Here is a 5,834-nt window from a genome sequence, read left to right on the forward strand (position 1 = left end):
TTTGTCTTTACCAACCCCATCAAGCGAAGAGGAAGGAGGAGAGGAAGAATTGGAGGAAGTAGAAGGTTTGTGGGTAACTCTGGAATCATCTAGTTGCTGACTCGATTGTTCAGGAATTGTAGTGTTCTGAACGACAGAGGTTGAGAAGAGCCATATGAGCAAGCCGATTGTCAGTCCCGGAAGCGACAATGTGGCCATATGGGGTGCACCAACATCTCCCCAAGAGGAGAAGGGACTAGGATTTCCTCCAAGGGGAATTCCTTGGTTGGTGGATTCCATTTTCTCAACCTAAGATCAACATAGTAAAGGGTGATGATTATCCCGTTTAAAATAAATTTTAGACGCTTTGACACAACTTATTTTTTCAATTTTAAAGAGTCGAGAAAAAACAAAAGATGACTCTAGTCACCTTCGATTTTTAATGAGCCTGAAGTGACAAGTGCTCAGATGGACCTTTTCCGTTAAGGAGTCTGAAAAGGAACGAAAGGGACTGCTCTGAAAATCTAGGTAGAGGGATTACCAAACCAATCGCAAAACTGCAGAATACTTTTTATGGTACGACAATCAATCTTCCCGAATTTTGTGTTCAGTGCATTGCGATCAATAGGGTGGCAGACACGGCTTCCTATGGATAAAGGATTAAGCCTATTGTGGTCTCCCAAAATATACTCGACGGTACGTGGGAGCACAAGTCTGTACTGGCACTTATCGTCTCAAAGTGGAGGAATCACCCAACCATCAGTGAGAACAACAGTTACCAGGCTTTACGACGCCGGAATACGTCTCTAGCCTAGACTTCTAGATGTTGTGTGTTAGGTTCCAAAAAGTTGTTGAATTCATTAAATTTATTTTATAGTTGATCTTGCTTAAGAAATTTTCCTTTCAGGTTCACCACGTGATGTAGATGTACAATTCCTAAAATGCAACTTGAGATGATAAACAATCTTTTATCTTCTTTGTGTAATGAAAATCCTAGCTACTAAGGAAAGATAGACAATATTCTTTCACAAAGAGCAAAGAGCAAACACTATATGCACTGTCCTAAATCAAACCAATCAAACAGTCTAAATGCAAATGCACATGCATGTATTTGTTTTCGGCTTTCTTAATATGTGAATGATAAGAAGAAAGCTAATGCGCAAATCTGAATTACTTTTCAAGCGACAATTACTAACAAGTTTCTTTTCAACATCAAAAATGAAGATAATGACAACACTTTGCGATTTGGAAATGAATACTTGCTTTTGACACTAGAAAAACTACAAATTCAGATAAAATTCAATAGTAACAGGGTAATCGACTATCAAGAGAAATCAGACTCTCTTCAATGATTGAAAATGACACTTGCAACACTTTCAAATCAAGAAACGACAGTACAACTACGTTACTTTTTTGCAAAGGAGAACTGAAAATGACTCAACAAATACACAAAAACATTTACAGTTCTTTGCACAATGGAGGCGGAATAACAGCAAGGAAAAGGGGTTTCAAACAGAGGTATACTGACTACAGGCAGCAAAACTCATGAATAGAACTGAAAAGAATGAATCGCAAAAACCAAAACTGAGGAACAATGCCTAGTTTGATCAACGCACCTGTAACACAGTGAAATTGAAATGCAGCACACCTACTACACTCGGGAAGTGCGCTGAATTTCAGATTCATAGAACAGAGACTGCACTGGGCCAGAGACGAGACTTTGCCTGGGTTCCAGGCCACAGTTTGCAGTTCAGTTCAGGGATTTTGGCCGAGCAAGTGGCAATCAGTAAATCAACATTAGGGGTAGATCTAAGGAGGTTACGAGAGCCACCACAAGGGAAATTAGAGAGTTTGTAAATAAGTTGTTTAATTCATAAACAAAACCCGGAGATTGACTGAAGCGACATTTATCTACTTTGCATTTGCATAGAAAATGCAGTTCGAAAGCTACCTGGCTCGACTTCAAGCTCCGTCGGTAAGTTTATAAAATAAGCAACAAGATCGATAAACAAACAACCTAGCCGCTCCCGAGTGGAGTCGCCATTTTGTTACAGGGAAAAGTGTCTATGCAGAACTGCTTATCCCACTAAGGTGTGGTAGCTACCTTAGAAACAAACAAAGTAAAGCTACTTTTGTTTTTCCTTTATGAAATATAGATGAGAGAAGAATGGAGGAGACCAACCTCTATCTTGCGCTTGGATTCTAGTTCGATTCCTCTCTCTTCTGATAGTCCTTTGATACTTGCTTCCTTGTACACCCAGCTTCACAGAGTACCTGTAGAATCAGAGTAGCATAACACTATACAAGAACATGGATCTATAATCATAAACAATCTAGGATCAGATGTAAATTGACCATACAAATGCATAAAACATAAATGACACAAGAGTATGGAGGAAAAATTGAATAGCTTTTATTGATAATCAAGAAAGAGCCAAGAGAGTTACAACCAGTTGTTCTGACCCAGCATCATCCTCTCAGCAAGTAAGCCCTTCTTCACCTCATACAAAGCTTAGATCACCCAACACTATGATGTCGTCTCAAGAAACCAACAACAATTCCTTACAAGATGCAAAATTCCAGCCTCTGGATCTCTGGGATGAGGGATCCATATATAGATATCTATAAGGGAGATGAGTCAGCTTGTGATTTGATTAGTGTCTTCCCTCTTATAGTTCTTGCTTCCACTTGGAGATTGATGATCTCTTACTCATCCTTGGTCGAATTCAGAGAGGCAAGTGTCACAGGAGAAGTTTCTGGAAGATTCCATGCCTCTCCACCTCGCGGATTGACACTGCCATTTGTCACTTCTCGCCCATCGCACCCCATAGAAGGGCTTTTTGAAATGCAACGCACCCACAGAGTGTACTTAGGTGAGATACAACGCACTTTGCCTATGGAGCAGGTGAAATGATCTTTCTTTGACCAATTCTGAGTGGTTTTTCATGGAGAACTTCTTGGAGAAGCTGTAATCAGTTGACCTTGTTCCTTTAGGGATTAGAACAACACATTTAGGGACTTAGGAGCCCTTGATTTATGGACATTTGATGCTTGGGGTTGCAGTGCCCAAAAATGTCTATAACAATGTCCCATCTCTTTCATGAGTGCAAGGATGCAATGACCAAAGCTTAACTACCCTGCCATTGACAAACATGCTTATTCAATTCACAAGGCGGTGAAACACTTCCGGTCCTATTTGTTAAAGAACCACTACATGGTATTTGTTCCCGACCTAATAGTTCATTCATTGCTAGTACAACAAGAGATGGGAGAATGATGTACGAACTGGATGACAAATTTGCAAGAATATGATATTGAAATCAAGCCAGTGCACACAATCAAAGGATATGGACTTTGCAAACTTATAGCTGAAGTAGTACATGTTCTAGAGAAGGAAGAATATCTCCCTAGTTGGGAGCAAGAGATTGAAATGTATGAAATAAGGTGAGAAAACCCCATGGAAAATGGAACCTCTTGGAACCTATACGTATGCCAGTAACTTGAGAATGGCACCATACCCTCTCACTTTTCTACTAGACAGAAGAGGGCATTGTGCCTGACAGCCTTAGCATATCAGTGGGTGCATGGAGTGCTTTACAAAAAGCACAGTAATGGAATATTGCTCAGGTGCCTTGAGGCACAGGAATCAAAGAAGGTACTTCAAGATCTGCATGACGGACCCGTTGGGGGTCATTTTGCGGGAAATACCACGACACACAAGGTTATACAAGCTGGTTTTTACTAGCCCACATTATTCAAGGATGCGCATGCCTATGCCCGCAAATGCTCGTCTGTCAGCGATGCACCAGTAGAACACATAGATCAATAGCCCCACTACACCGTATTGTAGTGACTAAACCATTCCAACAGTGGGGCCTAGACATTATTGGGGAAATTTTCCCTCATTCGTCAAAGAAACACCACCATATCCTAACAAAAACTGACTACTTCACGCGGTGAACAGAGGCAATTTCGCTTAATAAAGTGAATGACCAAGATGTCATTAGCTTCCTCCAGTAGAATATCATCTCATGCTTTAGCATTCTAGTATCACTTGTTTTTTATAATGCAACTTATTTTTCATCTTTGAAACTCTATGACTTTGCATTACATAATGGTATTTTGTTAAAGCATTCATCGAATTACTATCTGCAAGGAAATGGTATAGCAGAGTCTACAAATAAGAACCTCATCTGTATAATCAAGAAGACCATTTTCTCTGAACAGTGTAACTGGCATACCGCCCTCACGAATGCACTATGGGTTGACTGTGTAACACCTAAGCCCTCTCTGAACACCTCACAATACTTCCTGGTCTACAGTAAAGAAGCCATCCTCCTGCCAAATGTCTACTTGCCTGCTCTTCAACTTTCCTAAGAATCCCAGGGCAAGCCTTTGCCAGCTAGTTCAATGTAGGATGGATGCTCTCCATAAGCTCAAGGAAGAAATGATGAAAGAAAAATAAAAATTCATACTCCACCAGAACCGTATTAAGAGGTGGTTACATAAGAAGTCTTCAGGGAAAGCTAGGTTCAATGTGGATGACTTAGTTCTGAAATGGGATAAACCCCATGAAGACAGAGGCAAACATATGAAGTTCCAGTCCCTATGGATTGGCCCGTACACAGTTCATGAGAGGCTTGGACCATACACATATCATTTGCTATCACTCGAGGGAAGGATTACCTTCCCGTCAATAGCCAAGATCTCAAGCATTATTTCCAATAGGCCGGTTCGCACTCATGCCATGTACATAGTCTGCTTGCTGCTTGTTGTTTTCATTCAGTTCATTTTTCTTGTTGCCTTTTCTTTCGCTTTGTTTGATTCTGCTTATTATTTTTGTTCACGTTCATTTGGTTTTATTGATATATTATTATTTTTGTTTCCGTAAATAAGTTCTTTCAACCACTACGTTCTAGATTTTGAATAGAGTATGTGGCTGAAATTTGAAGAGACTCATGACATTGCAACACTTGGCTAGTCTTGTGTCCATTTTCTCTCTGCTTGGTTACAACCTTCGGCCGATGAAGTCCTGATGGAAAATATGAACCATCTGTAAGGGAAGTTTTGGTCTAACCGTGAACCTGTGTCCACACTGGGAAGCCCCATGCTTATACTCAACTTTCTGCTCTGTGTGTTGAAGCTAATCCAATTAGTAGAAACGAAGAAGGGGAAAAATCTAAACGAGCAAATCTATGTCAGAGGTCCTACATGCTTCTATGAAGGAACAACCTCTTCTTCTGTTAATAAGTCAAGATCCCTCTTCCACCGCAAAAATAAATAAGTTCCTATGCATAGTTCTCTTAAAAAATACAAAGACGAAAGAAGAGAAAGGCTTCCTGCACAAATAGGTGAAGCATGCAACTCCACCAAGGTACTGATCAAGCTCGCTGGCAGTGGAGCAATGTGTGTGTTCCCATGTGACTCTGTCAAGGCACTGTTTAGGTCTTCTAGTAGTGGAGCAACACCAGAGATGAAAACTTATACTCTGAAAAACTTCAACTCGCAGGCTAAACTACCCTTCCTAGATTCAAAACACTGAGATCTAAGCTGAACTTTTGATTGTGTTTGACTGAGTTGGCAAAGGGTGAACCATGTATGTCCATGGGGTAAGTGGGGAAACTAATGTAACATGCACAACAATTGAATACTCCCTGAAGGACCAAGACCCTATGGTAGAAATGAACCGAAAAAGAGAAGTTGGAGTTCTACCAGTGTATTGCCAAGTGTTATAGCGGCTACAACCACCCTCAAAAATTTTGGCCTACACCAATTTCGAAGCCTCCCTTGGAGAGTTTCACTTGATGACTACACACACTCAGGTTCACTCCATGAGCTCGTGTGAGTCTTTACAT

Source organism: Pinus tabuliformis, chromosome 3_1 (genome assembly GCF_031772625.1).
Source record: "Pinus tabuliformis cultivar Carrire ecotype Pingquan chromosome 3_1, CPIR1, whole genome shotgun sequence".
Classification (NCBI taxonomy): domain Eukaryota; kingdom Viridiplantae; phylum Streptophyta; class Pinopsida; order Pinales; family Pinaceae; genus Pinus; species Pinus tabuliformis.